The sequence below is a fragment of the Bubalus kerabau genome, chromosome 2 (assembly GCF_029407905.1).
Source record: "Bubalus kerabau isolate K-KA32 ecotype Philippines breed swamp buffalo chromosome 2, PCC_UOA_SB_1v2, whole genome shotgun sequence".
NCBI classification, from domain to species: domain Eukaryota; kingdom Metazoa; phylum Chordata; class Mammalia; order Artiodactyla; family Bovidae; genus Bubalus; species Bubalus kerabau.
In genome coordinates, this window is record NC_073625.1 from 3,990,029 (window position 1) to 4,010,195 (window position 20,167).

Here is a 20,167-nt window from a genome sequence, read left to right on the forward strand (position 1 = left end):
TTGAGTTGCATTACTAACCCATGCCCAAGGGGGAAGCCATGTCCCCAGTGTGACTCTGGCTTTCTCTATCAGCGCCTTCTGCTCCCTCCCCCGATACCCACATGACAGCTGCTGGGATCCCCCTACCAGAGGTGTATAGGGGCAGAGAGAGTCAACTCAAACTCATCAGTTTTTAGCAATTTGTTATTTGGCATCAATTTTGTATATGGTTGGAAAGGGAACTAAAATGAAAAGTAAATGTTTTGAGAATTCATTGTGAAATGCAACCACTCATTCCAAAGACCCTCCCCACTCCCAGGGCTGGCTGCTATTTCTATTGACCCACAGCCTTCTTTTAAAGACCTTAAAGATGTGCCCAGGTAATTCACTGGGTACCCTACTAGATCATCCTCTTTTCTTCTATATTCCAGGGATAGCAGCAATATTTACTGAATACCCACTGCAAAGGTACTTTATATATGTTTATCATTGCATTTATTTTAAAAATTTATTGGGGAATAGTTGATTCACAATGTTATGTTAATTTCAGGTGTACAGCACAGTAAATAAGGTTATATGTATAGAGTTTTAGTTGCTCAGTCATGTCTGAGTCTTTGAGGACCCATGGACTGTAGCCCATCAGGCTCCTCTGTCCATGGAATTCTCCAGGCAAGAATACTGGAGTGGGTTGCCATTCCCTTCTCCAGGGGATCTTCCCAACCCAGGAATCCAACCCAGGTCTCCTGCATTGCAGGTAGATTCTTTGCCATCTCAGATTATATATATATATATATATATACATACATACACACACACATCTATACAATCTTTTTCAGATTCTTTTCTCCTAAGGGTTATCACAGAACACTGAGTAGAGTTCCCTGTGCTCTATAGCAACTCCTTATTAGTTATCTATTTTATATACAGTAGTGTGTGCATATTACTGCATTTAACCCTAACTTCAAGGGTGGGAATTGCCCAGTCCATTTTAGAGCTGAGAGCACTGCTGCTCAGAATGATGAACTGAATTGTCTGAGTGTCTCAGAGCTCAAATGTAGTGAGCTATTCCCACATCCTTGCGATAAAAAACGCAGCCTTCTTACCAAGAGCATTGGCATCACCTGGGAACTTGTTAGAAATGCAGAACCTGGGTCCCAACCCAGACCTACTGCATCAAAGCCGCATTGTAACAAGGCCCCCAGGTGAGGTGGACTCGCCTTAAAGTTGGAGGAGCACCGCTCTGTGTCCCCGAGATCTTCTGGCTGGAGGTCCATGGAGAGCTGCTAAAATATACTAATGCCCGAGTTCCCTGCCTGTTTCTCAATGCCGGTTTAATTGGACTAGGGTGTGACCTAAGCATTAGGATTTTTCCAAGCTTCCTGGGTGGTTCTAACATGCAGTTAAGTTAGAACCATGGCTAATACAGCTCACTTGGTACTAAGTATATCCTGTATCTTGCCAGTTTGCTTTTTAGCATTTTTATACATGGTCTATGTCCCCAACACAAATATATTTTATATAACAGCTCTCTTTCCAGGGTAGTTTCTTGCAGAAAATAAGCACTCAGTAAACACTGGCTGCTATCGCCCTGGTGAAAACTGTGCCTTGATTGGTCTGCCATGGGGCCGGGGCACCACTGTTTTTGGCAAGGTGCCTCACGTGACTCTATTGTGTCGTCAAGGTTGAACACGACTGGGTTGGCTCCTGAAGCTCCAGCTGGCGGTTGCTATGGAGAAACTGGGGTGGAGGAGTGCCAAATGTTCTCATTTCTGAAGAAGAGCCTCAAAATCCAGAGTTTAGAATAAATGTTGTCAACAAATTTAGGTTTTTGAAAAAACTTCATGCAAGTAAAATAAAGCGCATCTGTTTGTCTGTACGTGTGCATCTGGTTAGGGATACAGGAAAGTCAGAAAGTTTAAAGTCATTCCCTAGGGGGGTCCATGACCCCCTCAGAATCTGATGGTTATAAACGCCACCACTCCAGCCTTGGAAAACGCACGCCAGAATCATCGCACTTCACCAGCCTCGCTTAAGAGTCATTATAGCATTCCTGTCAACGGCGTAAGACGCAGCCCAAACCAGAGACTGTCAAACCTCGGAGAATCAGTACCTGTGCCTAATTTTGTGTTCTGCGCAATGTCTGGATGTGCCAACAGAACCAGGGGATGCGTGACAACAGGGAGGGGGCAGGCGGCGCTCTGCAGTTCAGTAGAGAAAGTCGGTATCAACAGGCGCTCTTGTCACGATTTCCGCCCGCTGCCTGAGCACCGCTTAGTGACAAAGCAAAACCAAGGAAAAGAGACCAAGATGAAAACCAGGACAGGAAATAAAGACATGCAAAAGAAAGATCACGGTCAGAGCGAAAGTGTTCTGCCTGGTTTCTGCCTCACCAGTGCCTCCCTCTGTCTGGGTTTGTTTGCCTGGATAATGAACAGCAGGGCTTCTACTGGAGCTGCAGGGAGGTGGGGGGCACAGATGAAGTAGCGGGGGCTTGGACCACACTGCCCATGATGTTCTCAGCGAAATGCTTCCAGGTGTTGAAGGCACCAGCACCTTCTGCGGATTTAACTGGGGCACGAGATGACAGGGGCCCCAACTATAATACTAATAACCCACATCCTGGCGTTTGTCTCATGGTAGCTAAGGATGCAGAGGCGAGCCCAGCATTGACATCAGTAACGATAATGATGCCACCATTGATAATCAGTGTGTGTGTGCAAACCCATGGAATGTGGCCCGCCAGGCTCCTGTGTTTGTGGGATTTCTCCAGGCAAGAATACTGGGGTGGAACAGACTTTTGGACTCTGTGGGAGAAGGTGAGGGCAGGGTGATTTGAGAGCATAGCATTGAAACATGTATATTATCATATGTGAAACAGATCGCCAGTCCAGGTCTGATGCATGAGACAGGGTGCTCAGGGCTGGTGCACTGGGATGACCCTGAGGGATGGGATGGGGAGGGAGGTGGGAGGGGGTGGTCAGGATGGGGAACACATGTATACCTGTGGCTGATTCATGTGAAGGTATGGCAAAACCCACCACAATACTGTAAAGTAATTAGCCTCCAATTAAAATAAATTAATTAAAAAATAAATAGAAAAAAAAATACATGGTGTCTCCACTGGGTTGGGGGGGCGGGGGCGGAGACTTTACTCTAAAAAAAAAAGAAATAAATAAGAACACTGGGGTGAGCTGCCATTTCCTTCTCCAGGGAATCTTCCCCACCCAGGGATCCAGCTGACATCTCTTACGGCCCCTGCACTGGCAGGCGGGTTCTTTACCACCAGCACCACTGAGCCCGTGTACCACAACTACTGAGCCCGCGCATCACAACACTCAGGCCTGAGCACCCTAGAGCCTGGACTCCACACCAAGGGAGTCACTGGAACGAGCAGCCTGCGTTCGCACCCAAGAGTAGTCCCTGCTTGCCACGACTAGAGAGAGCCTGGGCACAGCAGCAGAGACACAGCACGGCTAAGGCAAATACAATTTTAAAAAAAGTAAATAAAAGACAAGTCAGATCTTGCTCTCCTCTCCATAGAACACTTTATGGCTCCCATCTGACTCTGTGTCGGGCACGAAGCCCATCCCTCAGCCGGCAAAGTCCCCACCTCCCTCTCCACCTATTCTTTCTCTGACCTCACCTCCTCCCCTTCCCCGTCCAATGCCAACTCCTCTAACGTCAAGGAACTCTGGCTATCCCTCAAACATGTAGTCTCTGTGCTGTGTGCCCTGAGTTGGGATGCTCTTCTCCAGACGTCACAAGCATCCTTCCTGACGTCACAAGCGTCCTTCCTGCCGTCATCTTACTGAGTTCTTCTCAGACCACTCTTTAAAACTGTATCTCCGTACTCCCCTCATCACATCCTGACATCCAGTTCTCTACTGATTTTTTTTGTCTGTCATCCACTATGCAGTAAGGTTCATAAAAGCAGAGGTTTCCTTCTGTTGTGTTCACTGCTGTATTCCCAGTGCCTAGAAGAATGCTAGGCACATAACTGGTGCTCAATAAATGCTTTTAGAATGAATAAATGAATGAATTCAATCCCCACAACAGTCCTAAAAGATAGGCAATCTCATAATCCTGCTTTTACCAATGTATGAAGTTTAAAGAGGCTGCAGTGACCCAAGATCACAAACGAGAAATTCCTAGAGAGGAGATGTGAACCTTGGACCATTTGACACCAAAGTTCAAAACACTTCCTGACCTACTCTGTTGTTATTTTAACCATTCTGGGCCTTTCTTGGGAAATAATAATTACAATAATTATAATCTAGAAGTGGAGCTGTATTTGATGTAGTTGGAACTAGGGCAATTACTGGAAGCTAGTGAGAAAAGGAAACACTATTTTTGCTCCCTCTGATTAGGGAAATTCTTAATTTTTAGAGCAGTTGCTACCATTTCTTGAGTGATCATGTGTTGAGAAATTGGACCTTCTGAAGTATTACAGTGATGGGAAATAAATCAAGGTTTAGCAAGTCCTATTTCCTTGGGGTAAGTAAGTCAAGGGCCACTTTGAACCTTAAATTGCTCAAGAATTTCATCTACTACGAGCCAGTGGCAGGAATTTGAACCCAAAGACATTGTAGAAAATGACCACATGTAATGCAAACATGGCGGTGGGAGTCTTAAAGGATTCTGTAGAAAGTCCGTTAACTTGGCCTTGAAGACCACTCCAGCACTCCCCAATCTAAGAATAAACTGGATAGAACTCAACTCATGCCTAACACAGGATGCCTGAGGAGGCTGAATGTGCCCAAAGCCTTGGGGGCACTTGGTAAAATATTAAGCCATCTACTTGAGACAGCTTTCAGTGGGTCAAAGTGCTTAGTCCGTAAGGCATTAATTTATAGAGTGTTTGGCCAAACCAAAAAGCGAAGTTCAAAGAAAGGAGGACTGAGACATTTTTCTCTGGGGGAAAAAAAAAAGGCTTTCAAAGACCTTTCGAAAATGGTCTGAGAAAAGATACACAGCAGAAAACATCTTTTGGCAAATACGTGATGAATTAGATGAGATGTGTCTTAAGTTTCTAATATAATTTAAAGACAAGAAATACATTGGTGGCTTGACATTTTAAGCTCACTATTAATCCACGTGTCTGGCGTACATTGTCGTGTGCATGCATGGTCCCGTGCGTGCATTCTCTATACGTGGTTGTGCTTTTGTGTACTTAACTGTACAGTAGAGTATGAATGACTGAGAGACTTCCCTTTCACTTTTCACTTTCGTGCATTGGAGAAGGAAATGGCAACCCACTCCAGTGTTCTTGCCTGGAGAATCCTGGGGACGGGGGAGCCTGGTGGGCTGCCGTCTATGGGGTCGCCAAGAGTCGGACACAACTGAGCGACTTAGCAGCAGCAGCAGCAACAGTATGCATGCATGCTGCACTGCTCAGTCATGGCCAACTCTCTGCAACACCACGGGCTGCAGCCCGCCTGGCTCCCCTGTCCATGGGATTCTCCAGGCAAGAATACTGGAGCGAGGTGTCACGCCCTCCTCATAGTACTGTATAGAGAACAGTAATACAGTATCTTTCAAGCTGGATCCACAAGAGGATGACTTCACTGAACTCCTTGCTGCATAACACGAGGAGCTTACTAATGAAGACCTGATGGAACCAGAGGCCCAGAGAAAGGGCAAAGAGAGTCAGGAGGAAGAAATAACTGAAGAACCAAAGAAAAATAAACCAGGGAGACAGAACTTACAGGGATGGCAGCATAGGAACATGCATAAAATGCAAACAGACACATATCAAAGACCAGCTACAGTGAAAGGTTCCCACGAGTATCCTCAATCATCCGATACGTCACTGGAGCGATGACCTGATTAAGCCAAACTAAGCAATAATGTAGGGCTTCAGGACAGAAGGAAATCACCTTTTCTAAATGCCTACTATGTGTTGGGCATTTCATATTTTAATAATAATAATAGCTAAGATTCAGTGAGAGCCTTCAAGACTCAACTTCCCACAAATTATTTCCACTGCTTACAATGAGCAATCCTCGGAAGCAGCAGTTAGTGGCATTTTACAGATGCAAAAACTGAGATTTGAAAAGGTCCAATAACTTGTTCCACATTTCCTAGTTATAAGCAAATCAGAATCCAATACAGCCTCAAATCCTTCTGCTTTGCCACTTGTCTGAAACAAGACAAATTATGTGATTTACACTGCTTCCTAGAGAAAGGGCTACTGAGACTGTTCACAAGAAAATCTACAAAGATAAAAAGAAGCAAATAAGAGAGGTCTACCATTGCAGCTTATACCTTTGATGACAAACAAGTGGAAAAAGTAGGCCTTGGGAGAATCTGATGGACATAACTTAAACGCTGAAAAAACTTTTGGTGTTGCTTCAGAGAAATAACAAATAAGCAAATTACATCACTTTGCAGTGAGATAAAAACGTATAGACGTGTGTACATCTATGTCTGTATTTTCCATACCAGAAAGGGCATGTTTTTCTAATTTTACGCATCCTAGAATCTTATTTAGACATGCATAGCATATGCCAGAAGTGAAGGATTCCTCATGTCTAGTATATTAGAGGTGAATGGCTCCATTCAGAAACATATTTCCAAGCTCCGTGTTTAAAAGAAAAATCATTTACCTGCCACCTGATTAGCCGGACCAATTTTGTTCATCTAGGAGCATTATTTCCTGCCTTTTCCACCAACAGTTACTGGAGAAAGGGCAGCATTCCAGCAAAGAGCCATAGCGTCAAAGTCAGGCCCGTGAACCCAAGGCACTCGGGGGGCGCAGGAACAGGCTGGGGTGCAGGGGGTTCTCCCCGGCCACGCTGGAAACAGCCTGCAGAGAGGGAGCCTCGCACACCACAGTCGCCAGCCAACTCTGTGTCGCTGGACTCGACAAAAACACACATTCCAAAGCTCCTCCACAGACTGTCATTGCTGCTGTCCAGTTGCCCAGTCATGTCCGATTCTTCGCGACCCCGTGGCCTGCAGCACACCAGGCCCCCCGTCCCTGCCCACCTCCCGGAGTTTGTTGAAGTTCATGTCCGTTGAATTGGGGGTGCCATCCAGTCATCTCATTCTCTGCCGCCCTCTTCTCCTTCTGCCTTCAATTCTTCCACAGGCTAGAAGTGCTTAAACTACTGTATTTTATTATTATTTTTAATTAATTTGTTTTTAATTGGGGGAGAATTGCTTTGCAACCTTATGTTGCATGCATCAGCATGCATCAGCCATAGGTCCACACAGGCCCCCGCCCTCTTGGACCCTCCTCACCCCTCACCCCTCCAGGCTGCCCCAGGGCACCAGGCTGAGCTCCCTGGGCCACACAGCAGCTCCCCACTAGCCACCCGTTTCACATACGGGGATGTATTTCAGCTCTACCCTCTCAGTTCGTCCCACCCTTCCTGCCCTCACTGTGTCCATAAGTCTATCCTCTGTCTGAGTCTCACAGCACGCCCCCCCCAAAAAAAAACACACACACAAAAAACAGAAGCAGTATTGTAACAAATTCAAAAAAGAATTAAAAATAAAATAAAACAAACCTATCTGCAGGGCAGGAATATTTCATTATCATTTAAAAAAATTCTTTATTAAACATTAAAATATCAAAATAATTTTTATGTGGCTTCTGGAAGTTCATGAGATAAACAGATTCATCTTGAGTATATTTTTCTCCTCACTAATAATCTCAATGTATTGGCAAAGCATTATAAAGAAACTTAAAGTACTTTTATCACATTGGGTAAACCTAGAAAGAAGAGAAGAACACAAGAACTTCTAATGAGGGTATTTTGACCTCAACACATTTATTAGCTAAAAGTGTATATAATGTAGTTGGAAGGGCAGAATTATTTAACTGGCTACTTCCAATATTAATCCACTGGGCTAGGCAGACATCTGCATGTTAAACCTATTATTACCTTTTCCAAACTGAAAATCAAAATGTGACTGACAAGTATAGGAATACTTAAATAAAATGGGAGGAGACATTTGAAATTACAACTGTTCTTGGGCTTAGAGAGTGTCATATAGAGTAAAGCAAATCAGAAAGAGAAAAACAAACATCATATATGAGAAAACCACATTCATCGCAGCACTATTTACAATAGTTAGGACATGGAATTGGAGAAGGAAACGGTAATCCACTCCAGTGTTCTTGCCTGGAAAATCCCAGGGACAGAGGACCCTGGTGGCTGCAGTCCATGGGGTCACACAGAGTTGGACACGGAGGAAGTGACTAAGCAGCGGGACCCGGGAGCCACCTAGATGCCCATCACTAGACGACTGGACAAAGAAGATGTGGAGCATATATACAACGGAATATCACTCAGATATAAAAAGGAATACATGTGAGTCAGTTCTAAGGTGGTGGGTAAGCCTAGAGCTTATTACACAGAGTGAAGTAAGAGAAAGAGAAAACCAAATATCGTATATTAACACATATATACGGAATCTAGAAAGATGGTACTGATGTTCCTATTTTCAGGGCAGCAAAGGAGATGCAGACAGAGAGAGCAGACTTGTGGATACAGTGGGGGAAGGAGGGGGCGGGATGAATTCAGAGAGTAGCACTGAGATGCATACATCACCATATGTAACGGAGACAGCCAGTGGGAACTTGCTGTGTGACACAGGGAGCCCAAATCAGGTGCTCCGTGGCAACCCTGAGGGGTGGGAAGGCATGGGAAGTGGGAGGGAGGATCAAGAGGGTGGGGATGTGTGTATACCTGTGGCTGATTCATGCTGATGTACAGCAGAAAGTAGTACAATATTGTAATTACCCTCCAATTAAAAATAAAATAAAATTTAAAAAACCCAAATACTGTATATTAACATATACAGTATGTGGAATCTAGGGGGCTTCCCTGCTGGCTCAGACAGTAAGGAGTCCACCTGCCAATGCAGGAGGAATATATAAAAATGGTATACATGATCTTATTTGCAAAGCAGAAATAGAGACACAGACGTAGAGAACAGATGTATGGACATCAAGGAAGAAGAAGGGGTGGTGGGATGAATTGGGAGATTGGGACTGACATAGACACACTGCTGATACTCTGTGTGAAACAGAGAAGTAAACAGATAAGTAATGAGAACCTGCTGCACAGCACAGAGAACTCTACTTAACTCACTGTGGTGACTGAATCGGAAGGAAATCCAAAAAGGAGGGGACACAGGTGTACATATAGCTGATTCACTTTGCTGTGGTAGAAACCAGTACAACATTGTAAAGCAACTGCGCTCCAATACAAACTAATTAAAAAAAAAAAAAAAAAAAAACCATTCTTGGAGAACCAGATCATGTAATTCTACCTACAAAGTTTCACTGTAATCCAAAGGTGTCCGTCAATGTAGAGATCAGCCCTGAAAAGACACCTCTGTCTAGTTCTAGATGGTGGAAGCAGAGATACACCCAATGAGTCAATGGACACTCCACACACAACCATGGCTGAGTCATAGCTGACTCAATCCACAATGATCAAGCATCTTCCTCACATTCTAACTGTGGCCATTTGCGCAGCTCCTGGGGACTCAGAAGTGCCCATCTAGGGCAGACCTGAGTGAGTTGCACGAGCCAGAGCTTCCCCTCCACATCCCCTCCGCCCACCTCTCCTGCAGGCCACCACCACCCTGAGCCTGGGGAAGGTCACGGCCAGCTGGGGGCCCTGGAGTGAGAGGCTGAGGCCGCCCGTGTGGCTGGCCATCATCACCGCCTCTGGCCCACCAACCTGTCAGCTTGTGCACGCCGATCGCTTTAAGGACCCGGAGTTACAGGATCTGCACTGGCATTCCTCAGCTCTTGGGTTTCATATCCAGTTTTCCTGTGACTATTCCATAGCTGCCCTTCTTAACGCTTGCCAGCATTTATGGGACCGATGGTGCAGCCAGATTTCCTTCAACGACTGTGTAGTGAGCCTTGGTTGTCCACTAGGAAGTGAGCTGGTGGGTGAGGAGTAAAGCTGACTCTGATGGTAGAGTCCTCACCTTTAGAGACTCAGCTGATTGGGAGGAACTTGCACTGTTCCAGAACCACTGGGAAGGGCATGGGCGGAGCTCAGTGAGGACCCTGAGGAGGGAGGGAACGTGTACACAGGGCAGAGGTCAGGGCGGTGGTGACATGGAGAAAGTGACAGTGTTAGTCGCCCAGCCGTGTCTGACTCTTTGCGACCCCATGGACTGTAGCCCGCCAGGCTCCTCTGTCCATGGGATTCTCCAGGCCAGAATGCTGGAGTGGGTTACCATGCCCTCCTCCAGGGGATCTTCCTGACCAAGGCATTGAACTCGGGTCTCCTGCTTTGCAGGTAGATACTTTACCATCTGAGCCAGACCTGGTCAACTCAGAAAAGGGATGGGAAAACACTTCCATATATTAAAAAAGAAAATCTGCTGCAGTTTAGGCTGGAAACTACAAAGGAGGGTGAAGACCCTGTGGTCTTTATCAACCACACTGGGATTAACAGGGGCATGAAATAAGCATCCTCTGGGCTCCCCAGCAGTCAGGCTTGCTAGGGCAGGGTGTGTGGGCCATAGGAGGCCGGCCTTTGTGCTGGGCTCAGACTGGCTGGGTTCAAGTCCTGCTCTGCCATGTAGGCCGAGAGACTGTGGCCCAAGCGCTCGAGTCTCCTGTTTTCTCACCTGTGACAGGGGCACCAGGGCATGTAGCACGTTTGAAGATTTCCCCCTTGGGTAGTATTCAGAAAGACTCCTCCCAGCAGACAGAGCACAGACAGTAAAGTGTCTACACTCGGGCAGGACTTGCAGAAAATCTGGAAGGGGTGAGATGATGAATAAACTGCAAATGCCTTGGGGCCAAATGTTGAATTAGCATCGGGAAACAGAAACGGCAACTTGGACTCAACACCAGGGAGAGCTTAAACATGAGACCGATGCGAAGCCAAAATCCTCAAAGGGACTTGAATAGCCCCTAGTTGGTGTAAGAACAGGTCGAGAGCTAGACCTGGTTTGTGGGTCACAGTTTACTGAACCCCGATATAAGATGATAATCATTATGTTTAACCATTACAACTGCTTTATGATTTAGAAAAGCTTTCCTGCATGTTATCTGATTTGATCTGTATAACAAATCCTATAAACTAAGTCAAAGGCGGAAAAACCTTTGTTCTGTTGGACACAATGTACCAACCAATAAAACACACAATACCAAAAAAATTAATGCTAGGTATAAACCAGAGATTAGCTACACTCTACACTGCTATAGCTTCATAAAAGGAGGAAACAGAGAGGTTGAGGGGAAGTTGACCGTGCTCTTTTCGGTGCCACTATGAGCATCAGTTGAACTACCCACAAAAATGAGATCACCTGTTTCGACCAAGTCGTGTCCTCTTTCCTGTCTTCAAACATGGATGTCCTTTCCTGCTGAAGCCAGTAAAAGCTGTGGTTCAACACGCGGCTGGTGGCCACCTTCACTACACTGCTTTCCTGGCAATGGCCACGAAGAACACAAAATTCACGTGCACCTGAACTCAACGTCCAAGGATTTCCCCTCCCCACTTTGTATGTGCAAGGAAGACTTCCCTCATTTGGCGGGATTTACACAGCATATTGGTTTCCCACATGGCTCAGTGGTTAAAAAATTCTGCCTGCCAATGCAGGAAACATGGATTCGATTCTTGGGTTAGGAAGATCCTCTGGAGGAGGGAATGGGTACCCACTCCAGCATTCTTGCCTAGAGAATCCCATGGTCAGAGGAGCCTGGTGGGCTGCAGTCCATGGAGTCGCAAAAGAGTCAGACACAACTGAGTGACTAAGCGCACACACACAGCATATTAGACCTGAACTGCAACTCAGAAATTGCCTCGTTTAAATGTTGTGTTTGTAAGTGGAGCCGAGAGAGGTTCAGAGGGACAGACTGGACCGTAAACAGCGATCATGTATTAGTTGTTGAGTATATAAGGCACTGTAAATATCATGTAGATATCACCGTCAGTGAATCAGACTCCTAAGTGCACTGGCAAACACGGATAAACACCAGTGCGGGAAGTAAAGAAGCAAGGACGGGGGAGGCAGCCTCATATTTGCCACATGTGGCACCAGTGGAGGGGCTTTCCTGGGGCTCAGACAGTAAAGAATCCGCCTGCAAAGCAGGGCCCCTTCCACACAGCATCTGATTTAATTATCTGTCTCCAGGCTGTATTGGGATTTTGCAAAAGAGGGTGAGGAGATCCAGCAATGCATTCCAGCCCTGCTAGCTGGTGAGTGGCCAAGCTGAGGTTTGAATTCAGGTCTCTACTGACTTCAAGGTACCTTGTGTGCACAGCCTGCTTCCAATGTAGGAACTCTGCATTTGGGAAGAAGGGCGGAAAGGAAGGATAAAGAGAAAATACTAGTAAAATCAACTTCATTGTAAGACATCAGATGATAAATGTCCATTCATCTGAACTTAACCACGGGGACACTATTTCACCCCAGGCTGGGGCATTTTTAACACTCTCCTCCTCTAAACAACAATTTTTCCAACAATAATCATAACATGTATATTTCACATCACTAAAAATCATACTAACCAAACAACAATATTGTAACTCGCAGTGTACGCTCTGTTTCACTGTTTTATGTTTAAAACACAAACGAAAATTCCACGTGGTCACATAGTATAATAGAACTGAAGTAACTCAGGTTCTGCTTCTTTGACTGTTGTCCTCAGGCTATCTTTGTTTATTCTGGAATTATTTAAATGCTAACTACATACTGCCCCAAGGGTTGGAGAGAGAAATGGTGCTCAAGACACTGAACATCCTTCCAACTGCTAAGGACTGACTCTCAAAACCGAGGTGTACAGCTGAGTCCTGTATGTTGGTACCAACTGGGTACCCAGGAGTTCTCCAAATTAACTTTCAAGTGAATTCATGTTTACCAAAATATAAATTATAACATGTGCTACGTTGAAACTGAAATACATGCTAATAAAACTCAACAGTAATGGCAGCAATTGTTTGGACTTAGATCAACATGATATATCTTTTAGGGGGAGTGTTTTAATACTAGAGGGTTTCCCTGGTAGCTCAGTGGTAAAGAATCCACCTGCCAACGCAAGAGATGCAAGTTCAATCCCTGGGTTGAGAGGATTCCCTGGAGACGGAAATGGCAACCCACTCCAGAATTCTTGCCTGGAGAAGCCCATGGACAGAGGAGTCTGGTGGGTTACAGTCTATGGGGTCACACAAGCATCGGACACGACTTGGTGACTAAACAACAACAGCAGCTATTTTAATTACTGAGATTCTTTAGAACAGGGCATGAGGATGATCAGAGCCAACTGACATTTCATTGGTTCGATTACTTTTAGACTCTGTAAACAGCGCACCCCTCACTGCCTGCTGTGCGAGGACAGGCCATGTCCACCCCTTGGCCTCGCGATGCCTCTGTGCTGAGGTCTGCATCTTGGACAAAGGTGGACGGATGACTATTCTTTCTGGCAGGCTCCATTATTTCACACACCCTGGACTCCACTGGCTTGACTGGGTCGGAATGCGTCAGAAGGATGACCAAGGTGGTCATGTGTGGTGTGTGGACATCCATAGGCCCGAAAAAACGAGGAGGAGACCCTGCGATGAGCAACACACGCTTAGCATAGCCAGTCAGCCGCGGAGGGACCAACATGGGAAAACGCTCCCTTGTGGCAGACGAGTCTTGAGGCAGCCACCGGTCCGGGGAAAACCCCGTAAAACAAAGTGAATAATGACAGAGACTCTCACCAGGCATAAGCCTTATGGTCACAGATTCTCAATGCCAGCTTTACCTCTGACTCTGACAGACCCCATGGGTTCCCCTCATGGGGAGGTGGCTTTAATTTTAGCTTCGGCCCCCCTGGCTCCAGGTTCACTCCAGGATCAAGATCCTAACTGAAATCAACGCTTGAATTTAGGCCATGTGGCAATTAGGCTCATTCTTTGTTTTCTAAGTTTTTTTTAATTGGAGGATAATTGCTTTCCAGTGTTGTGTTGGTTTCTGCCATAAAACGTGAATCAGCAATAAGTGTGTGTACATATATATCTCCCCTCCCTCTTGAGTCTCACCTCTCTAGGTAGTCAAAGAGCACTGAGCTGAGCTCCCTGTGCTATTCAGCAACTTCCCACTAGCTACCGATCTTCCACATGGTGATGTACGTGTGATAGTGCTACTCTCTCCTCTCATCCCACATCTCCTTCCCTGGCTGTGTCCACAGATTTATTCTCTACATTTGTGTCTCTATTCCTGCCCTGAAAATAGGTTCATGAGTACCGTTTTTCTAGATTCCATATATATATACACACATGTGCACACAATATTTGTTTTTCTATTTCTGACTTACTTCACTCTGTATAATAGACTCTAGGTTCATCCACCTCAGTTCAACTGACTCAAATTCTTTCCTTTTTATGACCGAGTAATATTCCATTGTATACATGTACCACAACTTCTTCATCCATTCATCTGTTGATGGACATCAAGGTTGCTTCCATGTCCTGGCTATTGTAAACACTGCTGCAATGAACACTACATTGAGGTAATGTGTCATTTAATAAAGTCAAGGGATACAAAATTAATACACAGAAATCCCTTGCATTCCTATACACTAACAATAAAAAAATCAGAAGGAGAAATTAAGGAAAATCCTACTCACCACTGCAGCAAAAAGAATAAAATATCTAGGAATAAACCTGCCTAAGAAGACAAAAGGAGATCAGTCCTGGGTGTTCATTGGAAGGACTGATGCTAAAGCTGAAACTTGAATACTTTGGCCACCTCATGCGAAGAGTTGATTCATTGGAAAAGACTCTGATGCTGGGAGGGATTGGGGGCAGGAGGATAAGGGGATGACAGAGGATGAGATGGCTGGATGGCATCACAGACTCAATGGACATGAGTTTGAGTGAACTCTGGGAGTTGGTGATGGACAGGGAGGCCTGGTGTGCTGCGATTCATGGGGTGGCAAAGAGTTGGACACGAATGAGCGACTGAACTGAACTGAACTGAAGAAGACAAAAGACCTGTATGCATAAAACTGTAAGACATTGATGAAAGAACGCAAAGAAGTCTTTGGAGAGATATATTGTGTTCTTGGATTGGAAGAAGCAATATTGTGAAAATGACTAAATGACTATACTACCCAAAGCAATCTACAGATTTAATGCAATTCCTATCAAATTACCAATGGCATTCTCTGCAGAACTGGAACAAAAAATTTTACAATTTGTATGGAAACACATAAGATCCTGAGTCGCCAAAGCAATCTTGAAAAAGAAAAATGGACCTGGAGAAATCAACCTTCCTGACTTCAAACGATATTACAAAGCTACAGTCATCAAGATAGTATGGTACTGACACAAAAACATCAATATAGATCAACAGAACAAGAGACAAGGCCCACAGATAAACCCAGGCACCCATGGAGACCTTATCTTTGACAAAGAAGGCAAGAATATACAATGGAGAAAACACACCCTCTTCAATAACTGGTGCTGGGAAAACTGGACAGCTATGTGTAGAAGAATCAAATTAGAACACTTCCTAACGCCATACACAATAATAAACTCAAAGTCAATTAAAGGCCTGAATGTATGGCCAGAAGCTATAAACTCTTGGAGGAAAACACAGGCAGAACAGTCTAACATACATCACAGCAAGATCCTCTTTGACCCACCTACTAGAGTAATGGAAATAAAAACAAAATAAACAAATGGGACCTAATTAAACTTAAAAGCTTTTACACAGCAAAGGAAACTATAAACAAGATGAAAAGACAACCCTTAGAATGTGAGAAAATAATTGCAAATGAAGCAACTGACAAAAGAAATTATCTCCAAAATATACAAGCAACTCATGCAGCTCAATATAAAAAAAAAAAACCTAATAACCCCATCAAAAAATGGGTGGAACACCTAAACAGACATTTCTTCAAAGAATACATATAGTTGGCCAATAAACACCTGAAAAGATGCTCAACATTGCTCATTATTAGACAAATGCAGGTCAAAACTACAATAAGTGATCTCCTCACACCGGTCAGAATGGCCATCATCAAAAAATCTAAAACAATAAATGCTGGAGAGGGTGTGGAGAAAAGGGAACCCTCTTGCACTGTTGGTAGGAATGTAAACTGCTGCAGCCACTATGGACAACAGTATGGAGATTCCTTTAAAAACTAGGAATAAAATTACCATATGGCCCAGCAGTATTGTGTATATACAGTATTGTGCAAATCCGGTATTGTGCATATACCCTGAGAAAATCATAATTCAGCTCATTGTTTAAGGCCTTTACATTAATTGAGCTCTGCTTTCGTGTAATTTTCAAAACAGCCTCAGGGAAGAAAGGCTATTCTTGGCCCCATTTGCTGGCTGATTAAACAGAGGCTTAGAAAGGATAAGAAACTTAAACAAGGTAGGGGGAACAGCAGGTATACAGCTGGAACAACCAAGACAGTTCTAATGCTTAAGCCTGTTCTCTTAACCTTTACAGTATGTTTATGAGCCATAAAGAGGTTAAAAATACTAAGGCAAACACAATTTCAAAGGGATAAATTTAGCTTGTGATTAAAGTACAAAATAAAAGATACATGTCTGCCTCTGCACCATTCATGAAAATATTTTGACCCAATAACCATAGAGGCCTAGGGCAACATCATCCACAGTTCTGGTCCACAAAAATAAAAGAGAAAGATTATAACTAAATGTCGGCTTCCCTGGTGGCTCAAAGAATCCACCTGCCAATGCAGCAGACATGGGTTCAATCCCTGGTCCGAGAAGATCCCCTGGAGAAGGAAATGGCAGTCCACTCCAGTATTCTTGCCTGGAGAATTCCATGGACAGAGCAGGGCTACAGTCTGGGGGTAGCAAAGAGTCAGAGAGAACTTAGTGACTAAAGGTAACAACAACAACAAAATACAGCTATGGAACATGAGATAAGGTTCAAGACATGATTCCCATCCTATCTTCAATCAAGAGGTGAACAAGATCACATTCTTTGAAGTATATTTGGTAGACAGTTTATGCCATTATCTTATTAATAATAATCATTTTTCTCTAACTTGCTTTACTGTGGGGTTTTCTTTTAGGTGTAATTGGAAAGCCCCTAGAGAAATTTCCAGCAGGGCTAGAATTATCCATGGACACTTTTTCATGCAGATCCTTGATTGCCTGGATCATGGTGACCCTCAATGTCAGAGACTAAGTTCCTGCACCTTCCTTAAGGAGAAAGCCATTCCCAGCCCCTCAGCTGTGCTGTGTTGTGGCAATTCCAGCATTCCAGCAGCATCCTCGGGGCTGGAATCAGGGCATCTTGGAGGCTGGTGCCCAACAGAACTCTTTCAGCACCCGGTGGTTCCAGCCCTGGGAAGTGAGGCAGCTGTTAGTCCTTTAGGAGTCCACAGTTCCATTTTCAAAGACTGGCTTTAAAAGCACTACCACCTATGGCTGATATTTATGATTCCTTAAAAGCAAGATCTAATTTTACATGTAGAAGATCTGCCCTGATGACACTCATTCTGTTTAATGAAGGAAAACAGGCTCAGTTCGTACTCATCGTGTTCTCGCTCGGTCTTGCCAGTAAACGCTGGAAATGACAACTCTCCCACTTCTCCTGGAGCCATTTTCATTTCCAAGCTTCCTTCACGTGCACTTGGGCCTCCACAGCAAACCCGTGAGACAGACAGAGCAGGTATTGTCTCCCGAGGTGAACAGATGAAAACATGGGGGCGGAAAGTGTTGTTGAGGAGCAGCCCTGGGTCTGTGATTCGAATCCCTCCACCCTCTGTGCTGGGGAAACAGCTCTCAGGGAGAACAAAGCCCTAGTTTATAGCAGTGGCTGATTTGCAAGTGTAAATAGGTCCCCCACAGCCATTCCAAGCTCCCAATATGATGCTGCTGCATCCGTGGAGCTGAGAAGACACGTGGAAAGTTGGCAGCCAAGCTCCAGCACGTGGATCCCTCTGCTCCTAACCCAGGCTTCTCTACCTGCCAGCTCGGTGTTAATTTATTGACACGCACCACACAAGGACCTACTGTACAGCCCAGGGAACACTGCTCAATACTCTGTAATAACCTAAATGGGAAAAGAATCTGAAAAAGAATGGCTGTATGTATGTGTATAACTGAATCACTTTGCTGTACATCTGGAACCAACACAACATTGTTCATCAACCATGCTCCAATAGAAAATGGAAATTACAGAAAAAATAAAAGAACTTAAAACCCCTCTCTAGCCCAAGGTACTGGAGAGGAAGCCTCAAGACTATAAACTCATAGGATGCAGACTTCGCTGATGGGAAACTTATGTGCAGACATTTCTCCTACAGACACTGCTGTGCTTACTGCCGGCGTGGTGATGACCCTACCTGGCTACAACCGAATGGACCTGAGAAGCTGTCGCTGAAGCAATCCAGAGACGTGTGTATTGGGATGTGTTAGACAGCAATAGCCCCTTTTGGTCCCATTCCATAGAGTTGGAGGGGCTTCCCTGGTGGCTCAAAGAATCCGCTTGCAATTCAGGAGACCTGGGTTCGATCCCTGGGTAGGGACGATCTGCTGGAGAAGGAAATGGCAACCCACTCCAGTATTCTCGCTTGGGAAATCCCATGGACAGAGGAACCTGGCGGGTTACAGTCCATGGTGTTGCATAGAGTCAGACACGACTAAGCACCCACGCATAGAGGTGGAATCTTTCAGCCAAAGATCTCCAGGTATCGTCCATGACTGTCTGGCCGTCCTCGTTTTACAAACGGCGGGGGGCAAAGTCCTGGAAATCAGACCACATGCCCCAAGTCCATCAGTACTGGGGGCTTCACTCCTGCACCACGGCACCTCCTCATCACTGTGAAAAACAAAGGCTTCTAAAACTGTGGCAGGACGTTCAGGACTCCCGTCAAATGCAATATAAGTGGGAGTGTTTGTGGCCAACAGACAACCTCCAGGTCTGTTTGGGCTGTGGTTTTCAGACTGTGCTTCATGGAGCCTCAAGGGGGCTAAGGCTTTTCTCAGGGCCAGGGAAGTGTTTAAGGCATAAGAGGGAAAGACCTTGGACCCTCCCATCCAGAGGTGAATTAAAGCACTCATCTGTTTTATATATTGGGAGTCAGATAAAGATTACTTTTGAAGAAGGAGTTCAGTGACTTTAGGAAAAAAAAAAGAGTTGGAAAACCCCAGCGAAGACCAAAGTCTAGACTGTTAATCTTCAAACAAAGCTCCTTGGTGTGAGACACTGGCTCTCCTAAAGCAAATGGAGCCTTCTGGCCGCTCTTTCCCAAGACGCGGGGAGGTAATCTACGTGCAGACACACTGCGGAGAAGTCAGCGTGGGTCCTTTCACTTCCTTCTGATCTGTTCTGGAAGCAAGCGGATGCCGTGCATGCACCAGAGATGCTTCTATCACGCGACCTCCCGAGCGGTCCGGGCACTCCGGGTCCTCCGCTAACGCCCTGGAGGCCAGCACGACTCCCGGCTGTGAACACCTGGCAAAGGTAGCTGCCTCACCCACACGTGCCAGGTGACACGTGCACAGGCCACACAGACCTGTGACAAGCCCCTGCGGAAGGCAGGCAAGGCAGCCGGCATCACAATAAACGGATACCAGGTTGTCAGACCTACACACCCGAAGCCACCTTCTGAGGCACTGCTGATGGAAAACCAAAGGAGCAAAGAGAATCATTTTGGCTAATAATAAATCATTAGCCAAAGTCAGTCAACCATTTTAATTAGAAAAAATACACATGGGATGTGCCTGATCAAATGGTGATCAATGCTGTGCAAATAGACTTAATTTGTACAACATCCTATTAACTTCGGGTCTGCTGAGAACAAATTTTAAACACTAAATATTTCCTAAGATAATATTATAAACTTATAGGTATAGACAGACCTAATAGCAAAGCGCATGCCTTTTAAGACAAATATTCACCCTGAAGCTACAATGGAGAAGTATGTAGAAAGATTATATATATATATATATATATATATATATATATATATATAATTATTTGTTCCTATTATGCCTTATAATATTTAAGCATGTGTATGAGAAGCCCCATAAATGAATGTGTAAAGTGTTTCAGTGTCTGTTTATGTGTGTATATGTTTATAATGTTCCTTTTAAGATTAACAAAACAGTGTATAACTTCTTGCTGGAATAAAATGTCTTTAAGACTGATACTATGATTTAAAAAGAAATTTGTTGCTGTTGTTCAGTCACTCAGTTGTGTCCGACTCTTTGGAACCCTGTGGACT

The 20,167-nt window shown here is 44.8% G+C and overlaps 1 protein-coding gene across 13 annotated transcripts in view; it reads right to left on the bottom strand.

Moving 5' to 3' along the window:
* Positions 1–20,167, bottom strand: part of THRB (thyroid hormone receptor beta) — a 444,462-nt gene that overhangs the window by 275,947 nt on the left and 148,348 nt on the right. The gene's annotated exons all lie outside the window — the stretch shown is intronic.